The sequence below is a fragment of the Hylobates moloch genome, unplaced genomic scaffold (assembly GCF_009828535.3).
Source record: "Hylobates moloch isolate HMO894 unplaced genomic scaffold, HMol_V3 SCAFFOLD_3, whole genome shotgun sequence".
Lineage (NCBI taxonomy): Eukaryota > Metazoa > Chordata > Mammalia > Primates > Hylobatidae > Hylobates > Hylobates moloch.
In genome coordinates, this window is record NW_026652278.1 from 86,124,359 (window position 1) to 86,141,852 (window position 17,494).

Sequence of the window (17,494 nt, forward strand, 5' to 3'; positions counted from 1 at the left end):
CACTTTGGGAGGCCAAGGCGGGCAGATCACGAGGTTAGGAGATCGAGAACATCCTGGCCAACATGGTAAAACCCCATCTCTACTAAAAATACAAAAATTAGCCAGGTGTGGTGGCCTGTGCCTGTAATCCCAGCTACTTGGAAGGCTGAGGCAGGAGAATCGCTTGAACCTGGGAGGCACAGGTTGTAGTGAGACGAGATCATGGCACGGCACTCCAGCCTGGCAACAGAGCAAGACCCCATTTCAAAAAAAAAATCCAGAAGTGTTTGTTTGTGCCATTCATTTTGTTTCTTAGCATGTGGACTTCATCTAAAGGAGGGTTTAACTCTTTCTCTTCCTCTTTAGCTCCCCAAGGGATACATTGTGATCTACAGCTCTACCCTTAGTCCTGAAGGAAGTTAGGTAAACTCTGGAGTGGGAAGACTGGTGTTTCTGTCTCCCCAGCTACATAAACACGACTTCAACTGTAACATGCTACAACTATAAAATACAGTTTTATAACAACCCATTTCATGTTTCACAGCCCGGCTTCCATTTAAGTTTGTGGAAGGGTTGCTGAGGGAGGTGGGCTGGGAACTGGGGAGAATACACACGCGTAGTTCATCAAGGCGTAGTTTAACTGTAACTGCTGAAATAAAAGATGAGAGGAATACCAATTTCCGTGAAATGCAGACATAAACACAGCCCTGTCAAAGCTCCAGACATGTATTGGCCTTAAATGTGTGCGAGGTGGGCTTCCGTGACAGGCCACACCATAGCATTCCTCATGACCAATTGTGCAGTTATTCACAAGACAAGACGAGTGTGAGGTGCCTCCTCTGAGAAGGACACGACGGAAGTTGCCCCATCTTGTGTGAACCAGAGTCTCTGAAACTCACCCTTGAGTTAGAAGAAAGGCAATCGAATCCAAACACCGAACAGCACTATTTAAAAAAAATCTTTTATTTTAGCAGAATCTCTCAGTGGCCATTCTAAGAAAAAAAATGAAGAGACTAATCTTCATTTCCATGGGTAGAAATACAATTTGAGAGCACATTTTACCTAAGGGTATTAAATTATTTGACTACTCTGAAAATCTTTCCCAAACCTTAAGGATTTTAAAAGAAGGGAGTGCCATTGCCTCCGCTTCACAGAGGGAGAAACTGAATGACAGGAACAGGAGTTTAGACAAGTTCACCAGCATTCATTCGAAAGGGTCAAGGTTAAACCTCAGCATTCCCAAGAACCCAAATTTGACAGTGCTGGAACCTCAGGAATTCTGATTTCTAAAGATCTACTTTATCAAAAGGTAAAAAATATAAAGAAAAATCCCCCAATATAGAGAATTGGAATCCCAATAGTTAAATACGTGTTCTGCATGTGTACAAACAAAGTCAGAAGTTTAGAAAAAAGGCACGTCAGAAACTGTGACCTCCCTTGCCAATGTAGCTCCCATGAGTAGCATAAATAAAGTGCCTGAGAATCCATTTTAAAGAATTATTTAATCTCTTATAAGCCTGGAGTTAAGTATTCTGAAATTCAGTGCAAACTCATCTATATTCTTGTTGAGAATACATTTGTTTACACTAATATCAAACTTCTAAGTCCCCAACGTCTATATAGTTTTGGGAAATTCTTTCATGCCAGAACCAGAGAAGTCTCAGGCTTCCTTTACAGCCACAATTCCTGGTCACCCTGACACTAAAAGTGTCAGGTTTTGAACGTGAACAGGGCTGGTCATTTTATCAGTATTTCAGGACTCAGCAGTTTCTTCTTTTTTCTTTTCTTTTTTTTTTTTTGAGACGGAGTTTCGCTCTTGTTGCCCAGGTTGGAGTACAATGGTGTGATCTCAGCTCACTGCAACCTCCATCTCCTGGGTTCAGTTGTTTCTCCTGCCTCAGCCTCCCAAGTAGCTGGGATTACAGGTGTTTGCCAACTCGCTCAGCTAAAGTTTGTATTTTTAGTACAGACAGGGTTTCACCATGTTGGCCAGGCTGGTCTTGAACTCCTGATCTCAGGCGATCCACCCTCCTTGGCTTCCCAAAGTGCTGGGATTACAGGCATGAGCTACCGCTCCTGGCCCTGGGACTCAGCTATTTCTGACCATAAATCCAAAATCTGAAAATTCTCGTTTCAAAGAACTAGATTTGTTTGTGTTCATGCCAGCAATTTTCTAAGCTGAAGACACTTCCTTACTGTGCACTGAGATGACACGTAGGTCAACTTGACTGTTTTAATCAACTACAGGCTCATCTAATTTTCTGTGTCACAACAGGTTTTCAATGTAATACTCTTATCTCTGAAAACACTATTTTAAAAACAAAACAAAACAAGAATTGGTCATTGATTTTAAAACACAAAGAAACTATCTTGTTAGGTATTTTTTGTAATTTAGGAAAAGTGGGCACTTGGGAAGAGCTCCCTGCAACACACGATGGCCCTGGTGAGGGCTGCGATTCACAGTCTGGGCTGTCAGCTCTGATCTCACAGTGCCCACAGCACTCGGCCACCACCACTTCCTCAAAAGGAGCATTTAACTCTTTCTCTTCCTCATGAATGCATCAGTGGCTAACGGGAGAGTGCACTCTGGGGCCCTTCATGGAGCCTCTATGGGGAAATCTGATTCTCTCCAAGCTGCAGAGGGGTTTATGGAGGTCCAGGATCTGGCGAGCTGCCCCATATCACATGGCTTGCAAGTGGAATCCTGTCTGAGAGACACCAAATCCCATACTCTTTCCACTGTATTGCTTTTCTATGGAATGGAAGAAATTGAAGTACACCTTCCATCAAGTGTCCGCCATTGGCTCCAGTTTGATTTCTGAGTCTAGTCTACATTACACATAAACCCATCTACCTAATCCATATTATATGTAGAAATACACCCTTCACTGGCCTCATCTCCTTCATCCCCAGTGCCTCCCAGGTTGAATCACAATGAGCCTGGCTCTGCAACTGGCTCTTAGCTGTGGTCTCCGCAATTCCAACCTTGCCCTCTGCCCTGGTTAGCATTCACCACCCAGCACCCAGCATGATTTCATAAACACATAAATCAATCCACCACTCCCTGCTCAGTGCTTTCTGGTGGCTTCCCAGGCCCTCAGAAAGAAACCCAGCTTTCTTAGTGTGCCCGTGATACCCTCTACTGAAGCACACACATGACCCCAGCCACTCATGCATGCATCTGATACAAAGGGCCATCTCATTCACCACGCTCCACATTCTTTGCAGTCCCAAATGCTCCAACCTCATTCGCACCTGGGGACCAGTCTGTCCCTGCCTGGTGTCTTCTGGCTTACTTTCATGCCATCCGGTTCTCAACCAAAATGTTCTCATGGAAGCAGAATGGTCTGGAAGCCAGGTCCTGTGATTTTGCATCACATCCTCTTGCCTTCTCTTCTTCACTGCACTGTGGCTCTCTGACATTGGCACTCTTTCCCTCGGTTCACTGTTTCCCACCAGGCACTGTCAATTAGAATGTTGGCTCCCTGCAAACAGGACTGTGTCTGCTCCGGGACTGAACTGTAGTTGGAAAAAACAGACGTAAAACTCATCTGCTGAGTTTCCTGATGCTCCATCGGACTGTCCTCCCAGCACTGGACCAGCCTCCTCCCCTCTAGGTGGTCTCTTCTCCAGGTCAAATGTGCCTCGTGTGTGAGCTGTCCCCCACGCCATGTCTAGACTCTACCCCATGTGAGGGCCTCCTGAACTCTGCAGACTCCAGATCTGAGCTCAGCCCTGTAAGTGCCACATAATTGGACGATGTGACTCCAGGGAGAGCCTTGAACACATGGAAAGGAGCCCAAGGTTAGCAAGAGGAGCCCGGTTCTGCAGGAAGCCTCAGCAAAGTTCAGCTAAGATGACTGGGGTCCTTTCGCTGCCCCTCACCCTTCACTCTACCATTCCTGGGGCTGGGGCTCCTGGATGGTGGGAGCTCTCTCTGCCCCAGCTGCTCCAGCCAGATCCTCCTCTCCCGGCCTCATCCACACAACCTCCAAGCCTCCGTGAGTGGCCTTATTGGCAAAGATAAGACTCCAGGCTCAGAGGAAAGCACCTACTCTTGAGGCTGAGAACCAAAAGCAAGGGCTTCTCTCCAGGAATGCGCTCTTCAGAGGGAAGGTTCTGGCGAGGCAAGGAGTACCAAGCTCACCCGTAGCAAAGCGGCTCCTTAGAAGGTTTCTATAAACCTCTGGCAGGCCTCTTCCCAAGCTAATTTCTTGGTTGAGTCAGTGCAGTAGAAAGTCAAGATGGTTTGATATCCATCTGACTTGGAGTCAATGTAATTTGTCAATTCAGAAAACTCAGTCTACAACAGGATTTGTGACCTGGTGAATTTGACTTTTCTGCCTCAACAGCCACGTGTGGCAAATGCCCCCTCCCTCTCGGTTTCTGAATTTTACTATCTAGGAACTAGAAAGGCCAGTAGGTCTCAGAATCCACCTTATACAGTAGAACCCATATGCGAGTCCCCCTGAAAAAGGCAGGATGGCACTGAGAGCCCAGTCTCCTGGGTCCTGGCCACGGCTCTGCCTCTACCCATAGGAAGTTCTGTTCTGGTCCTGCACATCTCAGCATCTGTGACCACAGCATAGTTATACCCTATGACTTCTGAGGCTACTTTCAGCTCTGGGATTTCATACTCAGGATTTATAGTTATAACTGGTTCCAGGCCCACATCCTCAACCAGATCTTTTTGATGGCCCTGTCTAAACAAGTGCTTGTCTCCTCCTCTGTGGCTGCACACTGCTTGCTTCCTTTACACCCTCACCTGCCCTACCATGACTCACCCACTCCGTGTTTGCACTCTCTGCCTCCTGTGCAGTTCTCCAGGCACCAAGATGCCAGGGAGCCAGTACTCTCCTTCAAGGCCACAGCCCCAGGACCCAGAGAGTGTGCCTGGCACCAAGGAGGTGCTGGGCATTTGCTGAGTGACCTGATTATAGCCTCTACCTCTGAGGAAGCGTTTGTGGGAAAGGGCAGTTCACCCCTCACCAGGCTGGGGATGCCGTCTGTGAGCCTAAAATGTCCAGATTGAGCTCAAATCAGCCTCAGTCCAGTTGGGTCTCAGGTCTAACCGTTGACTCTTCTAATCTTATTAGCAATTACTCAAATTTTTAAAAAAAGCATAGAGTTTCTTTGGAATCCTGTTTTAAAATCCTTCCCTTTTAATTTGGAATATAGCAGCTTGGGAGAGCTGGAAGTTGAGAAACAAAGGGATTCATTCTCTGGCCAAGAAATGTTCAGAAGCAACAATGGTCATGTTTATACTAAAATAGCAAAAAGAGAATGCTTAAATTAAACCATTACTGATTTAAATTCACGAAATAAGATAATTGATATTGAATATTGAAATTAAAGACTCTGCATTTGTGTTCTTCTTAAGTCTACCTGGTGGAGAACATTAATATTTGAGTAACATTTGTCTTTAAACAGTAGGTGGGTGATGAACCCTGAAAATAGCCTTCCTTCTGTATCAAATATAACTGTAACAAAACAAGTTGGACTGCATTAGAATCTGCTTACATAAATGGGGTTTGTAATTTTTTCTTAATGATTTGAGATTCTATAGTAATATCATAGCCACATGTGGATTTCAAGAGATATAAACTTTACAAAAATCTAACATAAATTAAACTTCATTCTATATTTATTCAATACATATTCTTGTTTCAGGAGAAAATATTTACTGGATGATACCTTTGTGAGAACTATTCTCAGTAGCAGATTGTTATAATGACATGGTTTCTTGCTTTAAGAAAAATAAATGGTATCATTAAAAACAAAAAAAAGCTCTCCCCATTGGTGGCCTGGGAAGGGAGCACATGGTGATGCTCAGCAGCTGTCTCAGCTGCAGCCCTCCTGGCAGGGTGGGGTGGAAGGCAGGCAGTTCTCTGCTCTGAGGCTGCAAATATGGAGGCAGGAGAGCCCAGGGAAGTCAGGTGCCCTGGCCGCTGCCCCTGTACTCCAGCCACTGTCCTGGGGGTGGTGAATGCTGAGACAGGGTCCAGGTGGAAAGCTGGTATGGCTTGGATTTCCCCAGAGCATCCCTTGTCACCGTGTCATATTCTGCCAGGCAGCCTGCACCATCCAACAACATCTCAGAAATGGGGACAGTTTGGGGCAAGTGCACGTTTTTTGTGTGTATTTGGTGTGTTTGGTTTATTTAATTATTTTAAGCTAAGTCAAAGTCGAACTCTACTCTCCCATCCTCCTGAGCTGTCATTTATGGAAATCGCGATGTCCCCACAGGATCTGTGTGTGAAAAGATAAGGCCATATGAGAAGAACTTCGCCCATGGGCACCCCTCTGCCGGCTCAGCCTATGTAGGGCTCCGTGTCCACCCTGCCCTGTGGCACAGCCCTCCCTGGCACTAGGTGACCTTGGGATGTTGTCCTCCTGCTCTCCGGTCAGCCTTGCACTCTCCTCTCAACTCTGAGGCCAGTAAAGGAAGGGAGTCCACTTGAGTGGAAATGCCGAGGGCGTGGCCCCAGGGGCAGGTCAGGGCAGGTCAGCCGCATGTGCAGAGCTCCAAGTCTCCAGTGGGGCTGGGCAGTTGGCAGCTCCAGGCAGTCCCCCGGGGAGCGCCCATCCTCTGTGGTCTAGAAGCACGTTTGCCTCACATGGCAAGCACTGCTGCCTTTGTTCTCCTACGACTCCTCCGAGGCTGAGCCCTTGGGAATGAACATGCACAATAACAGGTTGCAGAGGCCTGAGGATTGTTTCTGACAACAGCAGCTCTCTGTGACTATGGATCCCAACTGCATCTTCCCCAGGCATAGACCTGGGGAGGCAGTCAGCCCTCAAGTAAGAGGGCGACAAAAGCAAAATGAGTCAAGCCACCCCACCCACCACTTTCCCCCTGAGGCAGGTGCATGTTCTCAGCCATTTGACAAGGTTCTGTAGAAGTTAATCCCTTTATGCAAATCGGCCTCCCTGTCTGGTGTGTGTGTGTTTGTCTGTGTGTGTGTGTATACAATGGCATTGACCTGCAAGTAAAATCCAATAGGTAAGAAACATCCTATTCCAACCATGACAGACCCTTCCTCCAATGCACGTGGATGGAGCATGGTTACCATCCCCAAGATTTCTGGTTCTCAGTCTCAAAATGTGGGCTTAGCAATCTACGGAGTAGCCTTTCCAAGCATCCCCTGTGAGCAAAGACAGAGTCTAAAACCAACATAAAAATGAGTGTCCATGTGGGTTGAGAGTTTTCACGATCCAGGACGGCGCATTAAAAAGACCTAGGGAGCTTCAGCAGTACTGAGGCCTGGCCGCACCACAGACCAATGAAAGCAAGACCAATGAAAGTGAGCCCCCCACCCTCTTTGGCTCACCTCTGCAGGAGGCTCAGCTGGCTCCTGTCTGATATTACTGTGACAGGCAAGGAGCACTGCCATCAATTGCTTGCTTGCTCAGCCACCTTCTACTTTCTGTAAGGACAAGGCCCTTGGTGATCACACTCCTCCTCCCACACACACCAGAGATCCATTCTGGAGCTGTGCCTGTACAAAACCCAGTTTCCTCAGCCACTGTGGGCGGGGGTGGGCTTCTGCGCTCTCCACCTGTCATCCCAGGAGCGCTGTCCTGGGCTCCACCTGACTCAAGGAGAGGTCTGTGCCCTGTGCACTGAAATGCTGGGTCTCCCGACACTCCATCCATGAAACAAACAAAATAGGGTGAGTCTGTGTCCTCAAATGGGAAGGCCCCAACACATGCTGCTTCCTGGCCCCTTGAATTGGTACTCCCCACCAGAGCCACCACCCAGGCTCTGTGGTCCATGAGGAGAGAGGCTCACAATGGTGCCTCCTCCCAGGAGAACAAGCTCCCAGGAGACCTCCCCTCAGAGCCAGGGCTCTGAGCTGGGTAACGTCCAAGGAGAGGCACAAAAATGGCTGGTCAGGGACTGGAGTCTCTGCCTGGCCTACCTAAGGGCATCCTCAGCTGCAGGTCCCCTGACTCCATGAACAGAACAGGGAGGAATGCCGCTGAGCCTCCACCCCTACAGCCTATCTGTCTCAGTCCGGCCAGACAGCCCCTCCAGCGCCTGAGATGTAACTCTGCTTCTCCGCTTCCTTCTAGCCTGAAGCCATGGAGGAGGCCGGGCGGGGGCAGGTGTGGACAGGTCAACTCTGGCCAGACAGGGCCCTAAGGTGCCGCCTTGCCTGGGTGTCCAGCCCTGACTCTGGGACAAGGACCATGCTCCACACCAACCACACTTGCCAGCCTGCCCTGTCTGCTCTGAGCCGCCCCCTCGGCCCACTGCCTCTTCCCTCTGTCGGACATCTACCTCTGACGCCTCCCCCACAGCTCCATGTCAGCCATATGCTGTCTCTGTCTTCTCATTAGGACTTTAGGCACACTCCAGACAACATCTCTTTTTATGAGCTACCTAAAAATTTCCTCTCCAGCAACACCAAGCCACCAAGGGGTGGCCAGCAAGGCAGGACTCTCCGGGCCAGGCCAGCAGGGGTACCTGGGAGGGGGCTTGTGGCAGAAGGGCAGGGGTGGGCCACTCCCTGGCTGCATTTAGGACTATTTTGCAGATAGGTAATGGGGAACCACCCATAAGGATAGAGTTTGAAATAAGAAGCAAGCTAAAGCCAGGGCTTTGGGGAATGGAGCTCAGATCCCCAAAACTTAGCATGTAGAACAACGTTTTTGAATCTTACTGGGCATAAGACTCACCAGGAAGAGATAAAAATGCAGATTTCAAGGCAGCCGAGGAAGCTGCTCCCTCAGCAAGCCCTGCTAGGCCTGCGGTGTGTTCCCAGGAAAGATTATGGAAGACTTGATGAAGAGAAAAGCAGAATCCAGGGATGGGTGAGGTCGGACAGCCAAGGCCAGAGCACAGGCTGGAAACCAGAGAGGTCCTGAGGTCCGAGCTGGCGGGAAGTACAGGAGAGGCAGGAGGGCTGTGAGTGGGACATGGATCCTAAAGCCACAGATCTCTGGGCATGACTTCCTGCGATTCTGAAAGCCTCCAGCTTTTAGGTCAACCCTTGAGATGTGAGCAGGTCATACAGAACTTCGGGGCCTACGAAATCTTCCTCCTTTGAAATAGACTCTTAATTTATAGAGTTGAGAGTCCACCCAAGAGGAAAGAGCTGGATTTATTGCTAGCAAAATATGAAGGATGTAACATGATACCTCTTCAAGTCTCCTTATATATTTTCACGGGCCAGGCAGTAATTGCCTCCAGAGATGAGGCCCTGATGGGTTAGGGGAGGGACCCTGCCCTCCCACCCGCCAGCTAGAAGGAAGGAGTCTGGGGCCAGGTACAGCTGTGGTAGAGATGCAGGACAGAACAGACTCACAAAAAGAAGTCATGGCGGGGTCCACCAAGCACAGGAACTGGCAAATAAGGAAGCCACAGAAACAGAGGGAAGGTGGCAAACAGGGAAGAAGGGAGCCGAGAACTTGCTCGTTACAGAGGCAGGAACCCTACTCTGTTCCCAAAGGCCTGAAATCTCTCCAGAGGGAAGCCGTGTCCACATAAGGCTTCCTCTGGGTGAATCAGGCACGATGAGAGCCCAGGATGAGTCACCTTCGCTCCAGCCTGGCGCCTTCCCTTTGGGGGCCTTTCTGCAGACAGAAAACTGAAGCCAAATTAGGACACTCTAAGGATCTGAAGGCACCAAGACCTGCTGGCCTGCGATCAGAAGAATCCAGATTTTATGCCTGATTTGGGGTGATCCTTAAGTCATCCGACTCTCATTTTCCTCATGGTGAAGGGTGTTTATCAAAGCCCAGTGACTTGTGAAGACCACCAAACGGTGCCTATGTGATGTCAAAGCTCTGCTGGAAGAAGGGAAGTGTATTCTCCCAACTAGTGGTTCAGCAGAAAGAGGCATGACCCCCACAAGCACTTGGAAAACTTTCATCCACAAAATCACAAAAGTCATGCAAATGAACACCGTGGGAGGTGCCTCAAAGGAGAGAACATGCCCCTGCCCCTGCCCTTGCCCCTGCCCTGGCCCCAGCCCCTGGGGACGCCGGCAAAGCTTCTGTGAGGAGTTCGCCTTTGGTCTGAGGTCTGGCGGATAAGCACACACCAACAGGCCAAAGAAGGGGTGGACAGTCACGGGGACAAACAGCACTATGGAGACGCCTAGAGCAGGGGTTCATGGTGAGCTCAGCCTCATGAGAGGTTGCAGCCAGACTGGGGAGGGCTGTGGACCAGGTAAAGATCTAGTCGTTGTTCTGGAAAAAAATGAAAAAAAAAAAGGGCGTGTGAAGCATGTAGAGCCATTGAAGGATTTTAGGCAGGACAGCGGCACAGTGAAGCTTTGAAAAAGGCCACGCCAGCCAGATGCAGTTCAGGGATAGGCTTGCAACTTACAGGACCAGCGCAGAGAGGCATCCTGACCATTTCCACCATGCAGTCTCAAGAGAGCTGCTGCAGCTCCAACTGAGATGCTGGCTGTGGATAAAGGCGAATGTGTCTGAGACCACTGACAGGCAGAATCAGCGGGGACAGATTGCATTTGGGGTCGATTGGGGTTTGTTGTCTCCAAGGCAATATCCTAATAGGAGGAGCACAGGAACAAGGTGTGACTTAGAGCTCCAGATTCAGGTTCTGTTTTTATTATGTCAAGACCCAGGTGCCATCTCCATGGGAGCTTCAGGAAGGTGGTTGGCTGTGTGTTTCTGGAGCTGTGAAGAAAGTTCTAGGAGGAGATTTCTATGTCAGCTGCACACGGGAGCTCACGAAGCCAAGCTCCTGAATGAGGTGGCCAGAGGAGAGTTCCGCATGAGAAAGAGTGACAGCTAGGACCGAGCCACAATTGCCCCCCATAGACAATAGCCATGTGCAGTGCGCAGGGGAACCAGGAGACAATGGGGCCTGGAGGCCAAGATTGTGTGTCAGGAGGAAGAAACCGTTAGCAATGACAAAAGCTGCTGAGACCCTGGAAAAGAGAGACAACAAGAGAACTCCAAGGGCTGCACTGAGATCATCCCGAAAATGCTGAAAAGTCAATAGGCGACAGACTGTAGGGACATTGGGTTGCATGTGAAAACAATTGGGGTGAGTGAGGAAATGTTAATATGTGAGAAGTAGGATTGGAGCTGTGCTCAGGGAAGATCATGGTGGCTTGAAAGGAGAGAAACAAAGCTAGGAATTCCATTCTCTGTGTTTATACTGCCATCTTGTAAGAAATAAGGCAGTGTAGGATAAGGTTGGAGCAGTCCAGGAATTGACAGGAATAATCAAATCATGGCCACTGAGCTCGCGGGAACTGAATTAAAGGGTGACTCCACAGATACGGAAAGGAGAGCAGCTGGACTTAGTGGCTGAATGGGCCACTACAGGGTGAAGGCACAGACAAGTACAAGACTGGCAGGAAGAAGAAGCAGAATCCATGTCCCTGTCATAGCTGGATGGCCAGGGATTCTGTGCTGAGCTGTTGTCAAGGGCAGCTGTTTCAGGTTCCAGTAGAATGTCACAATGTGGAGACACCTGTCAGTCACTGTTAACCTGCAGACCTGTGCTCAGGACACAGGGCAAGTGGGTGTGGGGCCGGCAGGGACTGCAGAGTCCACTCAGAGGACACGTGCAGAATGCACAGAGGGGCTGTGGAAACACAGAGCCCAGGAGGAAAGGACAGTGGACAGCAGGAGTGACCAGGAGAGACGGAGAAAAGGATGGATGAGGAATGGAGCCCCTGCAGAGAAGGGTGGAGAGACTGCTCCCACCATGGGTTTGGGGGGAGATGCTGGACAAGGTTCCTGCAGTCCCCTGGGTTTGGAGGGCACAGTTTCCACTCGTGTGTAGGAGTAGGAGCCAGATGGAAAGGGATGGAGACAGAGGAGGAGGGCAGAGGGGAAGCAGCTCAGGACCACACCATGTGAGGATGGAAAGAGGGCTGGGAGCAAGAACAGCCCCAGGGCTCAGCGCAGGCTGCCAAGGGAATTCTTCAGTTATCTGTTTCGGCTGCTACTCTTTATGTGTGTGAATATGTGTGTGTGTGTTTTCTGAGCTTTACTGAAGTATAACTAACAAATAAAAATTGAGTATTTAAGGTGTACAAGGTCATGTTTTGATATATGCAATGTGAAATTACCAGGAACAAGCTAATCACCATATCCATCACCACATTTTTATAAGAATACTTATAATCTATTCTATTAGCAAATTTCAAGGATATAATGCCATGCATTATTAGGTCTTCATAATTTAGATAATAACTAAAAGTTTCCTATCGTGTTTTTCAGTAAGGAAGTTGGGTATAGAGAAGTCAAAATGGCCAATGAACGTGGAAAAAAGAACAAGATTAATGGCAGTAATTACCCAACACGCTAATTAAGAACTGAAACATTGTCCATCCGTCAAAGTAGCAAATGCAAACAGTTTCTGCAGACACATCATTTGGGTTAAAGACAGGACTGCATATCATAGGATGGCATTTTTCCCTGGCTCTGTCGCTGCTGCCATGGTGGCTCTCCTGGCCCCTGCTGTGGGCACACCCAGACACAACCCCCAGCCTCCTCGCTTCCCTGTGGTGTGGGTCGCTTCCTCTAGAGCTGCAATTACATCTGAGCCAGAGTCAGACACAGAGGCCTCCAAGCCCTGATGATGCTGCAGGGTGTGCAAGGCTGCAGGAAGCTGCCTCAGGACCTGCTTGTGCAGGCGGGAAGGCAAGCTCAATGGCAACTCCATGATGCCTTAGAGATGGCCTCTAATGTCACAAAGGGAAGAGAGACCAAAAGAGCCATATCTGAGGTCCAGAAACAGAGCCAAGTGGGCACTGTAACTCAGGATGGGTCAAGGGACCTGGCCACTCACACACAGTTGGCAGGTGGCAGAGCCGGGATTTTATCCAGGCTGCCAAAACCCAAACACAGACCCTGCCTGCAGCATGCTCTGCCTCTCTAAGTCCACCCTGCCTATGACCAGGAAGGCCGGGTGTCCTCCCACCCAAGGCAGGCAGTGGTGGGAGGAAGTCAGCAGAGAGACCAGGTGAGGGCCCCCAGCACAGCCACAGCACAGCCCTGCCCATGTGAGCCCATCAGACATCAACACATACCACGCGTCACGTTGTGCACAGCCAGTCCCTGAGCAAGGGCACAGCAGGGCACCTGGTCGCAGAGCAGTGTGGACAGGCAAGGGCACACTGGCCCTGATGGGGAGAGCAGATGGCTGAGGAGCATGCTGGGGCAAGGGTTGCCACCAGCCAGCTTGGGCCAGGGAAACTATTCAAGCTATTTTTTTTTTTTTCAGCAAAAACAATGACAATTTTCTGTCCATTGTCATTTCCTAAGAACACTTACAGGACAAAGTCTGAGCTGCAGTAAACAGCCTGGGAGCCAAAGTCCTCTGGCTCCAGTGAGCACGTTAGGCATGATTCATCTGGTGAACATTCTCTTTCTAAAGAGGGAAGGCCAGTTTAAACAAGGGTTTGCACAAAGCTCTCTTCCTGTGGCAAACAAAAGCCTGGGCTGGACCAGCCATCAGTCCAGGCTCAGGAGAGCTCCCTAACCAAGTCCACATGTGGCTCCCATGAGACCCTCCCAGATGGGACTTGGGGAAGATCTGATGATGGTGATGATGATGATATGGTGTTCTTCCAGAAATGCCTGAAATGTGCCAGCAGAGTCTTCCCTGGGAAGCAATATTGTCCTGGCAAAGCAGTGGGATCAGGAGTCCTTTCAGTCTCGATCAGAGTAGGGAGGAGAAGGCAACTTTGGAAATAAATGAAGCACCGTAGGCCCCAAAGAGAGCCAACATGCAAATCATGGCCTAAAGACAACCCTGGAGGGAATGGAGCTCAGGACCACTGACGGGACACAGAGAGGAGGCAGCAGAGGGATGGGCAGCACCGTGATCCCAGCATCCAGGGCAGTGATGCCAAGCAGCAATGGCCCTCCTGTGCTCGGCGATTACACGAAGGCCCAGATCAGTGCCAAGTGGGTGGTCTACTGGGCAGGTGGGGTCTGAAGGAGACATTATTTCCTGCCCGATCTTGTTAGCCAGGCTCACATATCGGACCAACCCCCATCCCACCTTAAATTGCAATCCACATCCTTCTCAGGAAATAAGAAACCCCTCAGTCTGCACAATGCTTTCTTTGCCATGATTTGTATCACCCATGTCTTGCTGTATGATTTGGGGATTATGTCCATTGTTCGTTGGCTACACCCCCACCTCTCAGTTGGAATACGCATCAGCTCTAGGAGGGCAGGGAACCTTTTTCTTGCTCCCTGATCTCCTCCTAGCACCTCGAGCAGTGCCTGGCACACAGCAGGTGTCCACAGTACTTGTCGAATGTAGAAGTGAATGAACAGCAAGACAGAGTCACCCAGCTGGCTTGGACCTGGACTGGCCCAGCCGGTGGTCTACACCATGATTTGCTGGATAATCCATGCAGCTTTCCCTGCACAGACACAGATGCAGCCCCTCTGTCCAAACATGATGCTCCCTCTGTCGTTGATGGGAACCAGATGGAGTCGCGCCTGTAACATGACTGAGCACTGATTTCAGTAAAGTAAATGAATTACCAAAATGTAGTCATTATAATCTATCTTCATCTTAATGACACACTTGGCTGGCTGCTATAAACCAGGACTTGAAGAGTGAATGTGAATTTACAGACCTCTCAGCTCTGCCCACAGGATCCAAATCTGGCAGAATTGTCATCTCTATTGAACTGTTACAACTGAATGATGAGCTCTCCTACCCCCAGATTTACCCTTAATATGTGGTAACCCAACTATAGGAGCCATCTGATAATTCATCCTAGTACATCAGATTTGGAAAGACCTTTAGGTCTAAACAAATTCCATCTGCTTGAAACCAATGCCACTAAATCACAACTACCACTCTTCCAAGACTGGGCCAAAGTCCAGCTCACACAACTCACCCCACTCAAACAACAGTCCCACACACAAAATGGAGTATCCGCTCCTAAAGCTGAGTCAGCCCTGAAAGGTCTGAGGGGTTGAGCAACCTAGCTCAGGCATGACAAGTGACTTTCAGAACTATTACTCAAACTGAAGAGTGTGTGACTCCAACCCAGCACTCCCAACCATTATGCTCACCACCGACTCTGAATTCTGGAGAAAATTGTCAATAGAGATGTAGAGGATTGGTGACTCCTAGGTCCATGACACCTGAACTCACCAGTCTTAACAACATTAAAAGCAAGAAGGCCAGACATTTTTGCTTCCTGATGTGATGAAGGTACAACAGGAAATGCACAGCATTCATATAAAGTGGCTTTGCCAAAAAAAAAAAAAAAATGTGAGTTTAATCAAGCATTGGATATAACCACCTGCAGGAAGCATGGAAGATAAATCTTCAGCAAGAGGTCATTTAGCTAAATCCAGAACATAATCCACTCTACAGAAAAATGACCCATGACCAAGTTTTTTCAACAAATAAATGCATTTTTAAAAGAGAGGGAGAAGTATTACAGATTAAAAGAGACCTAAAAGACACCTCACCCAACCACAGTGCGTGGACCTTGTCTGCACCCTGAATCCAGCAAAGCACCTGCAAAAGGACAACGATTTTTATATTTAGCTGAGATTCATTTATTATGACTGCAGTATACTATTCCATTCTATACCTTTTTCCGCGTTTTATTTTTATAGATTTAGGGTGTACAAGTGCAGCTTTGTTACGTGGATAGATTTCATAGTCATGAGGCCTGGGCTTTTGGTGTAATCATCACTTGATTAGTATACAATGTACCTGTTAGGTAATTTCTCATCCCCCATTGCCCTCCCAACCTCCCCCCTTTCTAAGTCTCCAACGTCTGTTATTCCACACTCTATGTCCATGTGTACACATTGTTTAGCTCCCACTTGTAAATGAGAACACGCAGTATTTGACTTTCTGTTTCTGGGTTGTTTCATTTGAGATAATGGCCTCCAGTTCTATACATGTTTCTGCCAAAGACATGATTTCATTCTTTTTTATAGCTGAGTAGTATTCCAGGGTGTGTGTGTGTGTGTGTGTGTGTGTGTGTGTGTGTGTGTGTGTATTATACACATTATATGTATAATACACACACACACCATTTTTTATGTTGTAAAATATATCCATATTTTATGGTGTGTATATATATATATATATATAGATAGATAGATACAGATATAGATATAGATATAGATATACACTTCTAGAATTTGCTTCAAAATACTCCAGGAAAAATAAAACACAGAGTAAAGGGGTAGATGAAGTAAGAATAGCTAAGTGCTGATCATTATTGAAGCTAGGTTATGAACAAGTGAGGTTTCATTAGACTATTTGTTCTACTTCTACATATGCTTAAGATTTTCCATGACAAAGTTAAATTTAAAAAGAAGTGAAGACACCCAGGAATAGAATCTTAAACCCCAAAACGACAGTATACTTTATATGGAAATGGTCACACTCTCCCTTTGAAAAGCTTTCTCATCACGGGAGACAAAGTTACCAACTTAGAGAAACTGAAGGGTCTCAGTGAGAGACTCCCCAGGAATATACCACAGAAAGCAAAAGGATAATAGCTAAGAGATAAAACCATGGAAAATTTAAGAAAAGATGTACATTTTAAAATATTAGTGAAACATTTAAATATACATAATGAACTGGGAAAATATAAAGTACATGTCAAAAAAATCTTAACATTATCATTACATTTAAAATCTCATAAGCCTATAAGAAAAAATAGACTATTCCCTCTGAAAGGGCAAAAGATATGAGCAGACAGTTCGTGGAAGGAAAGGAAAGGTATAAAGACAGTGAATATGTATAAGGGAACAAACAAGAGGACAGGTTCACTTGTAATAAAATCAGCACATAATTAAAAAGTACATCAAGGTCTACACATTATTGACAAGATGAACTCATTGGAGAACATCGCATAGTCTGGCCATGGCTGAGGGGAAACTGTTCTTCCACCACACTGCTAGTTCACACTCCCTATTTATAGGTAGCAAAAGCTCATTAATGCCCTTTGTTTCAGCAGTTCTTCTTGCAACTATTTATTCATGAGAAGTAAAAATAAGCAAAGGTTTGTCTTACCTACAACAGTAAGTACAGGCAGTTTCCTTTGGCGCTGTGTAAAAATTCGTGCGCAATTCAAGATGATGAGCCCTTGGCTTGAAGTCAGAGGCCTGAATCCTGGTGCTGGCCTACTTTTAGGACTTGGTTTCTTCTTATCCTATGGGCTAAAAGTTAGCACTTAAGTCTACGGCTACTGAAAAACTGAAATAGATCTAAAAGACAAAGTGTTTATTTTTGCTAACATATATAAGACACCTATTAAAAACCTGCTTATTCAGTAGATAACATTTTGTGCATAAGACTAAAATAATAAAAATAATGATCTTCTTCAGTCTTGAGTCTTGAATCTCAGAATCTTCATCTGTATAGTGAACACACTCGGATAGTTTTAGAAAACACATCCATTGGCCAATACTCTGAGTTCTAGTCCAAAATGAAAAGCATATCCTTGTGTGATCCAAGTCATAAAGGTAGAGCCAGTTTCCCTAAGATGTATTCTTGGAATTTTCCAGAAGATTAATTTTTCTC

General features: G+C 47.4%; 1 long non-coding RNA gene across 1 annotated transcript; it reads right to left on the minus strand.

The window, feature by feature from the left end:
* Positions 1–3,393: 3,393 nt before the first annotated feature.
* Positions 3,394–17,081, minus strand: LOC131382959 (uncharacterized). Its single transcript, XR_009212592.1, has 3 exons — positions 16,985–17,081; positions 15,418–15,466; positions 3,394–3,498 (listed from the first exon to the last, which is right to left on the minus strand). It is a non-coding gene; the product is annotated as an uncharacterized LOC131382959 (long non-coding RNA).
* Between the last annotated feature and the right edge of the window lie 413 nt (positions 17,082–17,494).